Below are 19,582 nucleotides of genomic sequence, written 5' to 3'. Positions count from 1 at the left end.
GTAAAAAGGTAGCTGTCCATAAACAGTGAAAAAAGCATTGAAAAATAACAACAAATTTTGCTTAATTACCACAAGTGGGCGGTTAATACGCCTTGTAAGACAATAAGCAACTGTCAAAAGCACAACATACCGTTTTCTTTTTACACATTTTTAAGCCGGGTATATAAGCTTATACAGCAGCAGCTGCTCGCTGGATGAGTAACCAGTCAGGTGTTCAATGCTTAGGGCGTTAAAAATCGAAACTCGGGACTCAAAATTACCGGTTTCTGTTTACTAAAGCGGAAGAGAGTTAATTAAATTGATTTAATAAATACTAAGTGAAAATAAAATGTGATTTTTCGAGATAACATGAGTTATTGGACTAGTTTCTTCAATCCAAAAATCCCAGAAAAACTTGTCAGCGATGTTAAGACCATGAAAACGGAGATTCCAAAACTACACGACTCAAATTTAATTTCAGTTGTAGAACTGGAAAAATATTACTAAGAACCCATTATACCTTATATTCCAAACCTTTCAATCCATTGTATTGGATCTATTTTAATCTAATTACAATTCTAGAGCTAAGAAATAGTGCTACGGATCCCTTATCGTATTTCCAAGAACCAAGAGTTGATACTGTCACAGAAATAAGGTGAAAGGGGATGTTGGAAACTGAAGGCAAGGATTGACCAAAAAAAAAAATACTAAATTTAAACTCTGGACCCGGGTCCGGACTTATGTATGTATCAATCCATGAAAATGAAGATGCCAAAACTGTTTGGATCAACTCTAATTTAATTCCAGTTTAGAACTAGAAGAAAAATATTACTAATTCCAGTTTTAGAACTAGAAAATATCAATAGGAACCCCTAATCGGATTTTCACGAACCATGAGTTGATATTGTTACAGAAATAGTGTTAAAGGGGCTGGAGACAAAGATTGACCAAAGAAAAAACACAAAATTGGATCCTCAGGATCCGGATCCAGATTAACGTGTGGTCAAGAACTGTTGCCACAGAAACCTTCTTCAAAGTTATTTATGGTATAACATCTAAGCGAATATTTTAAATTATAACAAAAACATCTCACAGTATCTTGAGGTATTTTCAAATTCGATGATGATTCATCCCACCCAATCTCTAACCTCAACTGCACTTCAGGATTGCATGTTTTAGCAGACGCGTGTCATTGCGGTGACAAGCGGCATTAGCACGCACATGAGAGCGCATAAACCTTGCAGTAGTGATATGCAAATGTACGCGCATGCGAGCCGCACTTGAGCACGCATATTTGCGCATGCGCGTGTGAAGAGTGTGGATATTGCGTCTGCGCATGCGCACGCACACGCGCTGCAAATTCCAAGGAAGTGTATATGCAGTTGTAAACGCATGCTCATACTCATGTTCATGTACGTAGGTGTGCGTGTTTGCATGTAAATCACTTAGCGACACGCCGGCTCTGTTGGCTGCCTGACTGTCTAGCCCAGACCAATCAATCTCCAACGGCCGCCACCGGCAACGGCCGGCATTGCTGCGGGCTGGCTGCGGACTAAGTGGGTCAGAAAGTCTTTACGGTGAATAACAAGTTTCTACAACAACAACAACAACAACAACAACAACCGATAATGCACCTACAATCATGAGTTATACACAGTGTTGCGTGTGTGTGGTCTCGGTTGCGCTCCGTACGGTAGCTATGCGTTGTTGTTTTTGCATGTTCGTGTTGTTGTTGTTGTACAAGGAAGTAGCTAAATTGCATCATAAATTTAAAGAAAACGTGTAGAAAATACGCAGACACGACACGAAAGCATTATTAAAAGCGAAAAATATGAAAAGTGATTAGCAATGAAAAGTTGGAAAATTGTGTGGGAACATTTTTCACTGAAATAATTACCATTGAAGGGATCAAAAATTACCGACCGCATGGAAATGTGTGTAATTATTGTTAATAAACTAAATGATATGCAGATATTTTACACTGTGTGTAGAGAGATCTGTAGAGAGATATGAAGCAGATATTTCATAAACCATCTGAGAATTACAAAACTTAATGAACGAAATGACACCACCAGCGTCGGAAGCTAAGGTTTTGACTAATTTCAGTTTCGCGATGCTCTTATGGACGACCCGTGGTTACGATTCCATCGGATTAACATTGAAAGACTGGATTTTAGAAGCTGCTCCCTCAAGTCCGAAATATTCTCGATCATATAGTATTAATCCTGCCTTCTGATGGTCATCACTTAATTACTACTGGATTAGAATTATTTTGATGAAAGGAAAAAATGTGCGTAAAGGCTTAGAAAGCATAAATTCCACACTTCTTTAAAGAGAATAAAAATTAGAACAGCGATCTCGCAGCATTCTTTGAATGAATTCAGTGCCACAACCCACACACTCCAACGCCGGCAATGGAAAACTCATGAAGAAGTGAACTTAACATTCACTTTCACACTAGTTTCGGCTATGTTAATTCGCCTGAGTGTGCACTCTCCGCCGGCAGCAAGCAGACTGCAGGATATCTGTCTGTATAACGATGTCGGGTGGTGAGTGGGTGCGACTAAAGTGATAGAAGTAACGGCTATGCGCCATAAAAAGCGAAGTGGCCGTAAAAAATGTGCACACGAAATGCCAGCGGAAAATGCCTGCGACCGCCGTTGCACACAAGAGCGCCTAAATGATACAAACGTTCGGAAAAAGTGATCTCGGCATATATGAAAACACATAAATTACTCATATTGAAACGCTGGCTGGCGGTGGTTAATGTCTGGCTGCAGCAAAATGCTTTGCATATTAATGGGTCAGAAAGCAAACCTTTATTACCACAATTAAGATGATATTAAATAAACGCTTCAAACAAAACAACAACAACGTAAACAAGAGTTTTGCTTAATTGCCATGAAGACATTGGTAAAGTGAGCGGCGAATGAACCACAAACACTCGCCGGTGTACGCGAGCTTACTTGCTGGCTGGTAGTCGGGCAGTTAGCGGATATTTGAGCCATTTATTTGACGCTTAACTGGCTGCCGTTTGTTAATGGCAATGACTGGTATGTGGTAGTTTGGAAGTCGTGAAAATATTTCGACAAACAAAAGCGTAGAATAATATATTAATAGTTAGGCACAAAGACATGAACATACTTTATGTATTTTGTAGGAGAGAGAAAGAAGCCTGAAAGCGCACAGTCGACTGCGTTCTAATTCCTAGATTGTTTCACTATTCAGTTTTGTCGATAGGTGGCGCTGTCGTTGCGAAGATGTAAAAACCGCGTTTACTAAGGAATTCGGTCCATAATCTACAAAATTTTACAATGGGATGGAAGCTTCAGTGACAGATATAACTTTTCCCGGGTAACATAGCTTGAACCTCTAATTCCAAGAACGAGCTCCAGCATAAAATCATGATCAATTAAAAGTCAAAATTTATTTTATACTGAAATTCGAAGCACAACCAATATAACCTCAACTCGATCGATCCATATGATTATCATAGACAAATAGAAATACCAAAACGCACCCTAATTTTTACTCGAACAAGGACTGTCAACTCGACAGCATGCATCCTAATTAGTTGGGGAACGGTTTCTACCCCTACAACAACAATAATTTCAAGTAAGCTTACGAAGAGCTCTACATAGAACTTACGAGCCCCTCTAATTCACTTCGAAAGAATACCGTAATGTACTTAACTCCGTTGGATATCAACATGATTTTAGTTATTTAAACTTATAATCTAAACAAGGCTTCTAGGTTATGTAGAATTTACATTAGCATACCGCATTCTGTGTGGGCGTTTAGTATAACCCATTTTTCCCCAAGACTTGCCTTGGGTAGGCAATGTGAAATTTATTCGTTAAACATTTTTGAAGACTTCAAAATAAAAAGGTTAAAAAAAAAAAATAAAATAAAAATCGAATGCAACTGCAACTAGCAAGAAATGCAATTAAATTCGCAGACATTCGAAATTGCACTCATGAAAATTTAGCGATTGCCTTGTTTACTTTCAATTCAATGTTAAGTCAAACTTTAATGTGCCATTAAGCAGTTGCATTAACTGCTCACCCGCAAGTAAGGTGAACCATTTATGTGCATAAATATTGTCAGTTGATATGATTTCGTGACGCTTTAAGTGCCAAATTTATGACTATTTGAAAGAATTTTAATTAACGAGTTTTGGCATGCACTTGCAGTTATAGATATGTATTTGAGAGTATGAATGCAAGGAAAATGAGTAAATAAAAAATATACGATGAAATAAAATGTCAGGAAAAGTTAGTTTTACCTTTCGCTTTACTATTACTGAATTTCCATCATTTTCCATTGAATAAACAGTAAAATTGTGTTTTCATAACTTCCTCGGAACTGATTTAGTTAAAATTTACGGGAATTCCGTACAAAGCTCCAAAAATTAGTTTGTCATAAAATGGTGATTTCGATTTTCCCACGAGTGTTGGTTTTGATGTGTGATTTGAGTATAAAAAAAAGGAATCAAAACTGTGAGAGGAAATTGTATGCAGAAGAGTAATAAGGATGTCGAGAAAACCTTTTTTCATCCTCTATGGATTAAAAATAGTGATGTCTCAAAGATCTTGAGTCTGAGTCTGTCGTTTTTCCGAAACTCGGTTGATGACTTAAGTTCTCTTCTATAAATCTGCAGAGCGCTTCCACTAGATCTACGAAACAGCATTCCCTTATTTATTTCTGACGAATCACAAGACCTTGGAATCCTTTAGTTATAGACCTGGTTCCGACTAACCCCAAAAGTTCGTCGAATGAACTTGAGAAATGAGGAATCGGTCGGTATCTGTTCGACTGCGAGATCATTCTGGCCTAATGTGGATCACAGGAGATCTACTGAGCTATTTTCTCCTAGCAAACTTTCAGCTCCTCGAATTGGTAGGAGTCCTTACGGGACATTGGCCGATGGAGCTACATGCAAATTGCATGGAAGAAGGTAAAATTGAGACATCGAGACACTTCCGCCTTCCATCTTGTACAGCTTTCGCTAGAAGCATCTAGCAGGACGAACTTCAGAGAACCAGTTGAACTGTATCGCATAAAAATTAGTTGCCTCAACAAATTCATAAAAGGCTCATAGCGCTTTGTAGTCCTTGAGTGTTTTTGCTATCCATTTGGAAGAGCTTACGACATCACAAAGGACTGGCGACTTTAGCTGTCCAAGTGGGATCTCCTGTGGCACAGGATACAGTCCTTCAAACTAACCTAATTTCAAAAGTTGTCTTCTAATAGCGGTCACTCCTTCTTTTGTTGGCTAGTAAATTTTCTCATAAAATCCAATTCGTATAGAAAATGAGCGACGCTGTTGAAAACAAAGCAAAAAGAATTAGATCAAGCAAGGTCTGCAGGTTATTTAAGCCACTGCACCCGATTTTTTGGGAAACTCATACTCGAACACGGTATATTTAAGGAATATGACGTAAATGCGAAAATGTTTCTCTATTCCTTTTTACTGGTGCCACTTTGAAGCATCCCGAACTATATATAAGGCCCTGGTACATTACCCCAGCTTAACCTAACTTTTTGCCATACCTATTCTTATCTTGTCATATATAAATAAATACGGATGGAGCTTCACTCTTTTTTTACTCACGACTGTACACAAATTAAAATTTTTAAATTGAATTCCTTTATCAGCGCCACACACAGTTATGGTTATGTACGAATAATAAAAGAAATCTTTATTATACTTTTTATATGCAATTACAATAAAACATCTGGTCACTTAAAAGTTGAATAAAGATAAATCGTCTGCAGTTATCTAAACAATATGCATGTTATGGCAACGCCGACAAATTTCAACATAAATCTTTCAAATCGGCTTTAAGGCTATGAAAAGCATAAACGCAACTGGAAAGAAAAAAAATCATGAAAATGGAAATGGAAAAATATAAAATAGTGAGTGAGAGCATAAATAAAAAAGAAAAACAAAAAACAGACGAGATAAGCTTCCTTGCTGTCTACGAGTATTTACTGTTAGCTGTGAAAGCACACACTCAGTTGTGATTTTCAATTGTGTATGATTTGTTATAGCCATATTTATGACAGTGTGTTCGAATCAATATGTTTTGACGCTCCAAAATGCCAGCAATTATCTTTATGCATATTCACAGTGGGAAATTTCGCATAAAAATAATCGCAAACTTGAGAAATTTGGTGAGTGTAAAATTAAGCGCATTGTTATGCGATAAATAGCGGTATACATATATGTATCTGTTTGTGTTATTGCAGACGAAATGAAATGCATTTGCATAAGAAATGTTGATTGGAAAATATAATTAAACTTTAGCGAGCCCCCATAGTAGGCATAAAATTCAAATTCAAAGGCACTTGTAAATAATATATGTATAAGAAAAGCTTAATGGCTGAAGGTAAATTTATGATAATGAAGAAAACACTGCAACGCCAATAAAGGTATTTTGGTGAGCATGATAAACAATATACTCGTACGTCAGTGAAAATTTATTAAAAAAAAAATTAAATTAAATGCTTTTAGCAGGTAATAAATTATATGATTTCCGCAGACCGCAGCGTCGTCGCCGTGGCGTATGAGTGACATTTATTATTCGACCCTCAATTGACTTTGTCCAGCAAAGAGTGCCGCCGCCGCCAAAGATGTTTATGTATTTAATATAAACTTATTGCATATCGTAATCAAAAACCTCGAAATCGCTGAAAAATCTTAAAAGATGATGAAAAAAGGTGAAGGAGGCTATTTTTTTTCTTTTCTGAGAGTGTGATATATATGGTATATGTTTAAAAATATATAAAATTTATTCAACCTTCTTCATAACTAAAAAAATACAGTTTATACATTCCAGATCTCTGTCTTATCGATTTCAAACTTAAACTCCACAATATATAACCTTATTACCTGCTTTGACTCCCACATGATCCACCTACTAGTCCTATGTGATTCAATTATGTGAACACACAAGGTTAATATGAACTTCAAAAAATCCTAATAACTACCCCTTCGTGAAGAAAGTTAGTCTTGGATGATTTATCAAGTGTTTCGAAATTTTTGAAGTCTTTAAATTAATTTGTGTTACGGCAGATTCTCATCAGGTAGAGTCTTCTCCGTCTATATTACTCTTTTATTTGCTTAGAAAAGCTTTCTATAAAAGTTCTCAGAAGAACCCAAAACCAATTTTTATTGGATTTGTTGAAACCGTTAAGTTTTATAAATAGAATTGAACATCTATAAGTTCGAAGTTCTCCATAACTCGAACTCTTGAATTGGCAATAGTAGTCATATTTCCAACAAATCACCTTCCTTAACTCGGAAGTCTCTGTAACTCGAAGTTTTTTTTTTTGTGGATTATGGTGATTCGAGTTAGGGAAGTATTTTATACCCTGAGATGTTAATCAGACCTCATTTTAAGCTCGAGGATTCGAGGTATAATAATATACTAAAGTGGTTTGTACAATTTCCCATATAGTCACAGTCAATGGAAAGCATAAATGGAGTAGCTTATAAAGTTCAAGTTAATGGATTTCAAGAAACCTTTTTTGATGACAGAAATATTCTCTTTTCTTTGACAATTTTGCTATTTTTTTATATCCGAACGAAACTGGCGAGGACTGAGATCAATTGAAAACCAAGTATTGCGACTAAGTGACACAGGAACCGTCAGAAGAGGAATATTTTGATTAAAAAATATTTTCCATCTATAAAAATCCTTCTTCGATATAAAATTGTATTTTACTCTGTATTTGTTAAGTTCTCAGTTCTCCAATAATTGGATAAAAATTTTGGTGTATTTAACATGGCGACTAATAGTAGACAAAATTTTCATTTAAAATATATTCATAGAAAAGAGATATATTTTCGTAAAAACATTATTTTATTTTTTTTTTTTTAATTATCTATGAGTTTTCTTTATTTTTTAGATCAATTTAAGACCCAAAATATTGCTTTAAACGAACCAAGCTGCCATGAGGTTACCTTTATCCCAAAAATTAAAAATGTTGCCTACATTTAGGGTGATTTTGGTTGAAGTAATTTAATGACTTTTTGAATTTTTTCCACTTTAACGACCTTAATTAGAACTATAGATGTATATGAGATATTCTCTACGGCTTAATATTAAAATATAAGTCTAACGCAGAAAAGCCTAAGAATAGAGATACCACTGAAAAATTAAAATCAAAGAAAAGGCTGAGAAAGAGATACTGATCAATGAAGACCTCTCTTTTACTAATGAAAATGCAAGTGAAACAACGAAAGTTAAAATTAGGAAGCCAGGTAGGTCTAGTCAAAGAAAGCGAAATTTACGCACTATAAAAAACTGAGACCAATTTTCTAAAAAGAAGCTTTAGGCAATATAATAAAACAATAATTGTAACGTTTAAAATAAAAAAAATATATGTATTTACACATGTTAATGAGTTTATTGAATCATTGAATTTTATGCGTTTTCTGAAAAACAAAAGCCATGAAGAGATTATGTAATAAAAGCCACGCTTAGCTAAATTATTTCGCTAAAACTATTTAATAGTCACTGAGCATGATGCATTCATAAACACAATTCAGTAGACGTGCCGCAAATTGATGAAGTGTTGTAAAAAGTGTAAGTTGCTTTGTTATTGTTGTTTTTGGTTTTTTTCACTCACACAGCATTTATTATACGTAATTGGTGAGTTGGGCTAGCGCCGAGTGCAGATGAGTTTAAATGCGGTATTTTGCTTTGTGACGGCATGCAGCTACAACAAGAATAGAGATGACAACAACAAAAACAACAACAACAATGACAATGCATAGTAGCAACAAACGTTGCCATGCGGCGTGTGCAGTCATGCAACAAGTGGCAACATATGGCCGACTGGCTGGCTGGATGACTGCCGCAAAGGCTACTGCACGAACAAATGTGGCAATACAATAACAAAAAGCAATGGCAATGGCAATAAGCCGGTTAATAAGCAGATTTGAAGGCCAAACGCTTGCATATAACTATACTGCGAGGATATGTCTGTAAGTATGTGCATATGTATGTATGTTTGTAGCTAAGTACGTCCATATGGCAAATTAAAATGATAAACCAAATTAAATGTTGTAGTTGTTGGAATGCTGTCGGTTATTTTTCTTTCTTTTCTTTAACTTTTCAATTATTTTTGCTTTAATTTGCGCTTAAAGCACTCAAGGGATTTCGTTTGTGAATTTGTGTGTTAGGTACTAAATTAATTCAAAGTTAATTTTTTTTTGGAAAAATTAATAAAAAAAGGAATTCTTCAATTAACTGCATATAATGTTTTGTAGAGTTCAGTGACAAATAATTGACCTTTTTGTAACAAATTAATTGAATAATTTTTAATATGACCAACATTATTAAAAAATATAAGTTTATCCATATTTTTATTTATTTAATATTTTTAACAATTTCAGAGATTGTAATGTTAAATATTTTAATATTTTTATAAAAAAAATATATTTTTAATAATTTAAAATATGACAATGTTTATTATTTTAATAAAATAAAATTTATAAAATATTTTATTTTCGTTTTTGATCAACAAAAATTTTGAGGCTAACTTGCATTAATAAACTACATTAAAATTGATATTCTAGAACTGGACGGATTTTTCTTTTTTGAAAATGCACAAAATGCCTGGAAATTACTACTACATTAGAGAAAATAATTATAATAAAAGAAATACATTTTCTCCAAATATATTTTTTCATAAAAAAACATTTCACTTTCGAGTATTTTGCATCATAAAAATAAAAGAATTTAATTTCTTAAAACGCAAATTATTAAAAAAAAAATTAAAAACATAAAATTTTTTTAATTTTGTTATATCATGAGTTATTATTTTAATTTAAATTGTCCTAATGGAAAAGGTATTAAATAAATTTTTTATATTTAATTTATATTGATTTTATTGCCAATTGCGCAATATAATTGCAGAAACACTCAGTTATACGCTTTAGTCACATAAACATATTTACGAAACATTTTGAAGCAGTCTTTCTTTTTTCTCATCCAAAAGTTCTCAAGATGTCTTACTCGAGTGCTGCAAAATTCCTAAAAAGTCGAAAGCGTTTTTTTCAGCATTGGAACCATTTTTTTTTATGCGCAAAAATATGGAGGACATGACGAATCGAGGCATTTGCATAGCCACCTCTTAAAAGGACATAAAGAGCATTTTCGAAGCTGATCCAGTCAAATCCTTGAAAGCAGTAAAACAAAAATTGGACCGAAAGGACATATTTGTGTCTCTAAACACAGAACAAAAAACCGCTTGAGGGAAAATTTCGTGTCACGACAGTAAAGACTTTACGAACTGCGAAACGAAAAAAAGGTTAAGAAAAGTCAGCTGAACATGCGAATGATGATTAGAGCCAAGAGGTCTTCACAGATGAGTCCTCGAATGGCGAACACAATTGAGTGTGCTTGTTCAACATTTTTAGCCACTTATGTAAATTAAAAAAAAAACTACACGAACAAAAGGTGCAATAAAAAAATAAATTAAAAAGGAATTTTAGGGCAATATGGCGAAACTTAACACAGTAATATGCTGAAAAATTAGTCGTAAACATGCATTTCCGTTGTAATGAAATTATAAAATATGGAGGTGACTGCAAGCCTTATAAATATATTGGCGCCTTGAATAAGTATTATAATTATTTTATAACTTTTATGACATTTTTTTAAAAGATTTTTTTATTTATTTTAATAATAAAATATATTTACCATAAAACATTTAGTTTTAAGTCACAATTAATAAGTTATGTAAATTTTTTTATATATGATTTCACATTTACTGGGCAAGTACAGTGGAACTTCCATAACTCAAATCGAAGTCTCTCTAACTCGAAGTTTTTTTGTGGATTATGGTGATTCGAGTTAGAGAAGTTCCACTGTATTTATATTTATTTTATTTTATTAATTAAATTTTTAAACTTTTTAGCAAAATATTTTTTTATTGAACGTGACCCAAATAAAAAAAATATTTATTTTTACCTGTTTTATAATTTTTCTTTTATATAACTTCAAAATATATTTTTTTATTAAAAATTATACATTAGTTAAAATTATCTTTTTATATATTATATTAATTATTAATATTTAATTTTAATATATTTTTTACCGATTTATAATTAATATTTATTATTAATACTTAATTTTTTTTTTAATTTTTTGATATTATATGAAATATTTTTTACCAATTTATAATTTTTAGCTTTTTTATTGTATTCTTTTTACTTCAAAATTAAAAATAAATTTAGTACAATTAATATAACACTTTTTGAAATATTTGTTTTTATTGTTACTATTTTCCATGTAATATTTTGTATTATTTTTTTGGATTTGTTTGGCTTTTTAATCAAGTTTATTAAAATATACTTTTTTATATTATTATACACACTCAAATCTAATTTATTGCATGTATTTTTTTCACTCTCAATGTATGTCAATATAATTAAGTCCTTTCATATTTTAGTCACTCCTTAAATATGTATAATAAACAAATATAAATAATAAAATTATCCATTACGCTTTCGTGAAAGTGCACTGCCGGCACTGTATATCACTTAACAAATACAAGAATATTTGTAGAAACAACAAAAAATATTCTCCTTGCAACTCTGCATAGAAGCACGCAAAAAGGATGCGTTCTCGTTAACAAACAAAAACAAAACAAACAAACACAAAAACACTTTCTGTGCAGACGAACGCGTCGAACACTTGCGATTATTTTATTTCATACGCGAAAAAACTTAACATCCTTAAACAAATAAATATTTTTTATTATTTATGGCAGGACAACAACAAAGCGTCCACTCGTCCCTCGAATGGCACTTAAATATATATGTATGTATGTAAAACGAAATCAGGAGGCGTATGGTGCAATAAAGCAACGCGCGCGTCACGCGATACAACGCGACACCAGAGCGCCGCTCGATGATACGAACGCGTGGAAAACTCAGTGGAAACTGAACGATAATCCAATGAAATTGTAATAATTATGGAGCGCGCTGCGCCACAAGTGTGTGCAAATTGCACACAGCGCAGCCGGCGAGTGGTGAGTGGCAAAACGGCGAGTTGACAGATTGGTGGCGGCGGTGCGGAGACGGAGAAAACCGCAGACGCGAGGGGAGGGGCGGTGCACAAAGGTATGCTTGTCTGGTGGTAAAAAGTGCGACGCACAAGAAATATGCAATGCACACAAAAATTACAACAACAATGCAAGCTGAGCAATGCTCAATGCATTTTTGAGTAAGTTGCCGCAAAAGCAATAGCACAACAACAACACAACAGCAATAGCAACAACACTCGGCAAACCAAACTAAAAAGTGGGCGACATTAATAACAACAAAATGGTATAAGCGAATAAAATGTGAGCGCTGCTGCACATGCACAACAACAACAACAGCATATGCATTTGCAACAACAATAACAACAACAAGCAGTGCAGCAGCAACAACAGCAAAAATTTGTTGCAGCATCGTTAAGAGCACTCTGCAACGGCTCGTATGTGTTGGAGAGAGCGCGCCGGAGAGAGCAAAGTGAGCGCGCAGGTGGAAAAGTGAGAAAAATCACGGGAAAATTCCAGAGCGCAGAGCGTATGCTGCCTTTTTTCTGCTTCTGCTTTAGCGATAAACTGTTGTCATATTTAATCAACAGTGGCAATAAAAACAAAAACAAAAGCAATAAAAAAAAACTAAAAATACAACAACAACAACCACGCCACAAACAACTAAGCATAATGCGTACAAGTAAATTAACCACAACAAACATGTAGCCACAGGTGCAGTTCGCTGTGCGGCCGCCTTCCCGTTGTCATAAATGCCGAACAGCAACAAAAGCAAAAACAAAAATAAATAAAAAGCAGAAAAATCCGACTAACGACGCAATGAAAAGAAAATGACAAAAAGAAGACACAAGACACACACAAACAAACAATAAATAAATAAATTCAACAACAACAACAACGTACAAAATGCAGTTAGTGGCGCTGTTGAAAAGCAGCTGTCAGCTAAAGTAATAAAAATAATGCGTGCAAAAGAAATGTTTGACAAAGTAAAATGCACAACAACAACAAATAAAAAGTACACTACACGCATATAAAGGGTGATTTTTTAAGAGCTTGATAACTTTTTAAAAAAAAAAAACGCATAAAATTTGCAAAATCTCATCGGTTCTTTATTTGAAACGTTAGATTGGTTCATGACATTTACTTTTTGAAGATAATTTCATTTAAATGTTGACCGCGGCTGCGTCTTAGGTGGTCCATTCGGAAAGTCCAATTTTGGGCAACTTTTTCGAGCATTTCGGCCGGAATAGCCCGAATTTCTTCGGAAATGTTGTCTTCCAAAGCTGGAATAGTTGCTGGCTTATTTCTGTAGACTTTAGACTTGACGTAGCCCCACAAAAAATAGTCTAAAGGCGTTAAATCGCATGATCTTGGTGGCCAACTTACGGGTCCATTTCTTGAGATGAATTGTTCTCCGAAGTTTTCCCTCAAAATGGCCATAGAATCGCGAGCTGTGTGGCATGTAGCGCCATCTTGTTGAAACCACATGTCAACCAAGTTCAGTTCTTCCATTTTTGGCAACAAAAAGTTTGTTAGCATCGAACGATAGCGATCGCCATTCACCGTAACGTTGCGTCCAACAGCATCTTTGAAAAAATACGGTCCAATGATTCCACCAGCGTACAAACCACACCAAACAGTGCATTTTTCGGGATGCATGGGCAGTTCTTGAACGGCTTCTGGTTGCTCTTCACCCCAAATGCGGCAATTTTGCTTATTTACGTAGCCATTCAACCAGAAATGAGCCTCATCGCTGAACAAAATTTGTCGATAAAAAAGCGGATTTTCTGCCAACTTTTCTAGGGCCCATTCACTGAAAATTCGACGTTGTGGCAGATCGTTCGGCTTCAGTTCTTGCACGAGCTGTATTTTATACGGTTTTACACCAAGATCTTTGCGTAAAATCTTCCATGTGGTCGAATAACACAAACCCAATTGCTGCGAACGGCGACGAATCGACATTTCACGGTCTTCAGCCACACTCTCAGAAACAGACGCAATATTCTCTTCTGTACGCACTGTACGCATTCGTGTGGTTGGTTTAATGTCCAATAAAGTAAACTGAGTGCGAAACTTGGTCACAATCGCATTAATTGTTTGCTCACTTGGTCGATTATGTAGACCATAAATCGGACGTAAAGCGCGAAACACATTTCGAACCGAACACTGATTTTGGTAATAAAATTCAATGATTTGCAAGCGTTGCTCGTTAGTAAGTCTATTCATGATGAAATGTCAAAGCATACTGAGCATCTTTCTCTTTGACACCATGTCTGAAATCCCACGTGATCTGTCAAATACTAATGCATGAAAATCCTAACCTCAAAAAAATCACCCGTTATAATTAAATCAATAAAAATCAAATAATTGTCCAACTAAGCGACTTAGCGACTAAGCGCTGTACAAAAACAAATCGCCTCTGGGCCCATAGCGAATGCCTATTAAAAGTTATTATCAATTTTACTACGATAATAGGCTCGGGTGCGCTCCTATTATGGACAATAAATTTACTCACGGCAATTAAAAAGTGAAGCATTTAGTTGGTGTAATATAAGAAAATGTGTACTAGCAGGTCCTGGCAGGGTGTGGAACGCAGACGAATGAGACAACGAAGCTATCATACAATTTGGATTTGAAAAAAAAAATGGATGTGGAGCTTTTATAAGCACATCTGGAACCCCTGTCAGTCCAACTTTAATATCCGGTGTACCCATTTTTATGTCCATCACTATCATACAACGTTGTATTAAATCTTTTTAAGGCGGTTTTGGCGATTCTCAGTATTTTAAGTAGGTCACTTCCTTCTATGTTTGAAAACTTCGTTCCGACAATGGTGTAAACCATAGTTGATGTCGAACTTGATATCGCTAATCGGTTCTCAAACAATATCAACTATTGACGTGCAAGTAGGCATTCTATTCGAAAAATGATGGCTTGGATTTTCTTATTTCTAATCTCCAATAGCTTCCGAGATAAGCCCATCACTTTGGGGACGACAACTATCAATCTTTGTCCATGGTATTCGTATACCTTCAGAATTTCTTTAAATAAAACAAGGGCCCCAATGAATATTCCACATATCAAGCTATTAGCTCAGTCCAGATCGGGTCTAGCTCGCGAAAAATCTATATCTTTCTTCTTTTTAATAAAAAAACAGACTTCGATCGCAAAAAATTTCGAAGGAACTCGAAAGGAAACGTAAGAAAGGTAGTTCCTAACGATAATAAGTCATAGATAAACTTCAATCTTTGGATTATTCAGCCAAAGGGTGTTCAGTCATAAATCAACGTTACCACCGTACGAGCCCCGGAGCCTCAAAAATATGTATGGAGTTTCAGCAGTCAACACAGTCAGAGGGTGTCTATTTTGTAAACCCAAATTATCATTAAATAAATGTAACCAAACAACGAAGACCTCGGGATATAGAAGAGCATCCAAAGAAAGCCCTTGGAGCAATTGTCAACTAATCATGCTCATGCCAGCAAAAGGCCGTCTCATAACTCGAATTCGTAGATCATCACTTTCACAAACATCTAGAGGACTTTGAGAAAACGTTTACATTACTTTCGGGACCGGTAAACAACTGAAACTTAACTTCCCATCCCCTTCAACTTCATAAAAAAATCACTACAAACTTACAAAATCGCTATAATAAAGATAATAAATAAACATTGATACAAACAATCAAGCGAGTGTGTGGGCGGAAACGGAGAGTAGCAACTACAACAATCGAAGAAGCCAAGACCCACAGTCAAGCAGCCAGACGAATGAGTATTGCTGTGCATTGTCAGCTAATGACACCAACAACCCGACACCGGTCAAAATGCAATGCCAGCGGCAGCTTTTTATAGGAGCACGACTGCATATGCAAACGCCTCTGTTGCTATGGCCACTGCCAAGGAAGTGCTGCGTCAAATTAATGAGTCACTGTCAACATTGCTCCGATAGTTGTAATCATTACTTTTGCTTTTCCGACGATGCAATTGGAAATGTTGAATTGAAAGGGACGCTTTATGGGGGCTTCCATGCGGCGAACGTGGGTAATATGTGTGTAGGGTCATTAAGCATAGAGGATCTTAACGGTATTATAAGATTTTTGTAGCCTTTTTATACTCTCGCAACAAATGTTGCTAAAGAGAGTATTATAGTTTTGTTCACATAACGGTTGTTTGTAACACCCAAAACTTAACGAGTTAGATATAGGGTTATATATACCAAAGTGATCAGGGTGAAGAGTGGAGTTCAAATCCGGATGTCTGTCTGTCCGTCCGTCCGTCTGTGCAAGCTGTAACTTAAGTAAAAATTAAGATATCTTGATGAAACTTGGCACACTTATTTCTTGGCACCATAGGAAGGTTGCTTTCGAAAATGAGCAAAATCGGACCACTGCCACGCCCACAAAATGGCGTAAACCGAAAACACATAAAGTGCCATAACTAAGCCATAAATAAAGCTATGGAAATAAAATTTGGTATGAAGATCGTACTTGAAGGGGCATATTTGGATGTAATTGTTTTGGCGAAGTGGGCGTAGCCCCGCCCCCTACTAAGTTTTTTGTACATATCTCGCAAACCAATAGAGCTATATAAACCAAACTTTCTGCAGTCGTTTTTTTTAGCCACTTCCTAATACAGTCCAAAAATGAAAGAAATCGGATCATAACCACGCCCACCTCCACGTTAACGAAAAACGTCAGAAACACTAAATTTCACATAAGAAATGGCAGATGAAAGCTGCACTCAAATTTTTTTACAAAATGGAAAATGGGCGTGGCGTCGCCCACTTATGGGTCAAAAACCATATCTCAGGAACTACTCGACCGATTTCAATGAAACTTGGTTTGTAATAGTTTCCTTACATTCCAATGATATATTGTGAAAATACGCCAAATCGCTTCACAACCACGCCTACTTCCTATATACCAGAACTTTGAAGACGATCTGAATCGTTTACTTTACAATATATAAAGTAAGTACTAGTGAAGATATCGGTACAGTACTTTGCACAAATACTATGTTAATAGTGTGGCAGCCCCATTCTAAAAATCGCCGAAATCGGACCATAGGTTTTTAAGGCCCCATATATCGAACACGAGGACCTCGGTGCTTCTAACCTAATAATATTAGGTTTAATAATATTATTATTGGTTTCCAACTTGCAATGTACATACTTTATACAATATATTTGACGAATATGTGGGTCAAATTGTGTATTATATAATATAAATAAAGTTAAATAAATAAATTGCGAGTGTATAAAATGTTCGGTTACACCCGAACTTAGCCCTTCCTTACTTGTTTATATTAATGCTGTCGGGAGTTACTGTCATATGTCATGTACAACTGACTTAAGTGGGTGAATTTCTTCAGTTGGAATGAGGGCTCGGATTCCAACTTTGGAGGGATTTTAAAATTTCTCAAAATCTTGGTGGTCTTTTGCGGACATTTAATAGCGGACACCCTTCCATAGGCAATGGTTAACCACCATGAGACCAATAATAAAGAGATTATCCTTTCCCACGACAGTCAGGTCTACGTAACCGAAATGGATCCGGACTATATCGTCTTAAGCTTCACATTTACGGAATTAACAATGCGACAACTAACCCAAAATGCCACGCTATGGACCTGTTACTTCAAAATTTTTTTGTGAAGCGAAGTTCTCACGAATTTATTCGTTAATAAAGAGTATATCCTATCTACTGTCTTAACTAACACTTTTGTTGTTGTTGCTACTGTAAGGGTAAAATCCTACCTGAACCGGCAATCCTAGACTAGGTCTTCTAATGGTAGGGGTGTTAGATGAGTAGGGTTTGGGGGTATGCAAAAAGGGCATGGTTAGTATCATGTGAGGACTCTTCGCATGCAGGACATATGTTAAGTATGTCAGGGTCTAGTCTGGATAAGTAGAAGTTTAACCTACTACAGTATCCAGAACGAAGTTACGCGAGAGTCACTCTAGTTTCGCGAGTCACCTCGAGCTCTGTGTCTGCGATGGATGGTGTTGTATCTCCAAGTACACCATTCACGGAGAGGGAGTCGATGAAGACGTTAATAGCTCCTCTGTGAATGGCGCTCAGTGCTTGTCGAAAGTTAGTCGCATCCGAAGTCCTGTAAGTGGTCGACGTATTTCAGGAAGGTACTCTTGATGGACCTTTTGTATTTTAGAGCGGTGGTAAGCCCTTTTTTCTTCGAACAAACGTGAAAAAAGTAGAGCTTCACATGAATTATTATTTCGTAATTGAATTACTGTTATACAGCTAATAATTACTCATTTTATTTATTTATTGCATTCAGCAAATTTCACAAATACCTGAACGCTTTTAAGAGATTTACAAATATTTACAGCGCTAAGTGCCTGAACCTAAGGGAAATGTAGCAATGTTTTGACATTTAAATGCGCTTATATAACATTAGGTAATGTAATGTCTAATAACAAATTAGACACGCGTGTTACATATTGTATAAGTGGTGCACTTGGCGCATAAAGTCCATGCCTGCGAGTGGGAAAACGCGCATCTATTACTTCCCCATTGCGACGCGGCACTTCCTTCACACAATTCCTACACATAAATAAACACACGATCGCGAGATCGCGCTTACTGTCTCAAGCCACACTTGAAAAAGACATTTTCTATAATTGCAAACGACTTGAAATATATAATATAGATAAACAAAGCAAAGCACGAGCGACTGACTTTAGGCACTTTTCGGACACTTCGGAATACTTAAGACCCGACACTCAACGGTCGCGCTTAACTGACCTCAAATAGACTCGTTGAAAATGCGCCTTCGCTTCGTGTGTTGTTGTTGTTGTTGCTCATTTCGTATGCGATCGGAATCGCGGTTGAAATAACAAATCCACTTCATTAACATTTACATAATAGTTTTTTGTTTAGTTTAACATGCTGTTTTATCGCTATTGGCTGCAGCGGCGGCAGCGGCTGTTAAAAGTCGTATTCATTCGTTGTGAATTTGAATTTGAATTTGCGAGCTGCAAGTCGGTCGTCTGAGTTTCGGTTGTTGAGTTTGAAGCTGTTGAAGTTGTTCACAAATGCAAATGTAAGCGCCGAAACGTTTGACTTCGACTTGACAGCTACAGTTGAACCGATTGTTGCATTACAATTGCTCTTTTCAACGATGTCACTGCTGTTAGTGTTGTTGTTATGATGGTTGCTTTTGTTGGTGTCATTGAGTGCATTTATCTTAAGAATTGCAGCAGCAACAAGCCGCATTGTGACAGACTTACACACAAGCAGTCAGATATCGGCAACAACAATAAAAACAACGATGGCGCTGGCGATGACGACGAAGACGAGGACTCTGTCGGCTGTTATAAGCGACAGACGAGTGTAGATAACAATGTCTTATGTGTGGCTGGCATTTAAGCCGGCCGGCCGGCTGCTGGCTCGCTGGCTGGCTGTCTGCTTGACCGGCACAGTTGAAGTGTCTAATTTTTATTCGGTCTCTTGGCTAGCTTATGCGTCGAATAAAAGTGAAATTGTTGGCAATAAATTTTTGGGCAACATAAAACAAATAAATGC

At 35.9% G+C, this 19,582-nt stretch overlaps 1 protein-coding gene and 1 long non-coding RNA gene across 5 annotated transcripts in view; one reads left to right on the top strand and one right to left on the bottom strand.

Annotated features, from left to right (window-relative positions):
• Positions 1 to 19,582, bottom strand: part of LOC105216596 (SUN domain-containing ossification factor) — a 56,389-nt gene that overhangs the window by 20,856 nt on the left and 15,951 nt on the right. Inside the window, exon 1 of one of the 4 annotated variants that reach the window (XM_011191179.3) lies at positions 11,500 to 11,636. The exons of the other annotated variants lie outside the window; for them this stretch is intronic. The gene's annotated coding sequence lies outside the window, so the exon portion shown is untranslated. Of the gene's footprint in view, positions 1 to 11,499; positions 11,637 to 19,582 lie in introns of those variants that run through there. 4 annotated transcript variants of the gene reach the window in all.
• LOC128920528 (uncharacterized) lies at positions 1,571 to 7,146 on the top strand. The gene is made up of 3 exons (XR_008470606.1): positions 1,571 to 6,156; positions 6,232 to 6,446; positions 6,500 to 7,146. It is a non-coding gene; the product is annotated as an uncharacterized LOC128920528 (long non-coding RNA).

Source organism: Zeugodacus cucurbitae, chromosome 3, assembly GCF_028554725.1.
Source record: "Zeugodacus cucurbitae isolate PBARC_wt_2022May chromosome 3, idZeuCucr1.2, whole genome shotgun sequence".
Lineage (NCBI taxonomy): Eukaryota > Metazoa > Arthropoda > Insecta > Diptera > Tephritidae > Zeugodacus > Zeugodacus cucurbitae.
This window is presented reverse-complemented; position numbering and strand designations above follow the sequence as displayed.